Here is a 550-nt window from a genome sequence, read left to right on the forward strand (position 1 = left end):
AACCCCAAGGCATCCAGGCAACGTGCGTGCTTTTTGTAATGGGAGAGGAGAGCCATCTATGGACAGGCATCAATACTAACGTCGAGAGATGGCGTCTGCGAGATTTCCTCCACGAGAACGGATGGGAAACTTCGATATTTTCTTTCCCGAGGACTTAAATACAGCGTGTGGAGAAGTTAAAGACTAAAAATATTGAGTCACGTAACCACTGCTTTTGTACTTTAATATGAACCGATTCTTACTATTTTTTTATACATATTTTTCTATTTCGTTTTCTCTCTTTGACCGTGGCTGTCTGAAATAAAAACGTGGAAACATTTACGAATTTCTCTATCGCTCATTTTTTTGTGCATATTGCAAGTAAATGCATTGCAGTCACGATAAAAACACGTTATACTTCGTTCCACCATATTTGTGTAGAAATGATAGGCAAAGAAAAAAAAATATCAGCCTTCCCTTAGAACCTTGCGTGCTTGCTTGCTTCACTGTGCAATTACTCACTTTGCGAAACTTTGCATGTTAATGCTTTCCTCGATTGCATAACTCTCCC

The 550-nt window shown here is 39.3% G+C and overlaps 1 protein-coding gene across 1 annotated transcript in view; it reads right to left on the minus strand.

Annotated features, from left to right (window-relative positions):
* LOC119589185 overlaps positions 1 to 550 on the minus strand; it is a gene marked incomplete at its 5' end in the record, with an annotated part of 121,836 nt that overhangs the window by 7,274 nt on the left and 114,012 nt on the right.

The sequence above is a fragment of the Penaeus monodon genome, chromosome 25 (genome assembly GCF_015228065.2).
Source record: "Penaeus monodon isolate SGIC_2016 chromosome 25, NSTDA_Pmon_1, whole genome shotgun sequence".
Classification (NCBI taxonomy): Eukaryota; Metazoa; Arthropoda; class Malacostraca; order Decapoda; family Penaeidae; genus Penaeus; species Penaeus monodon.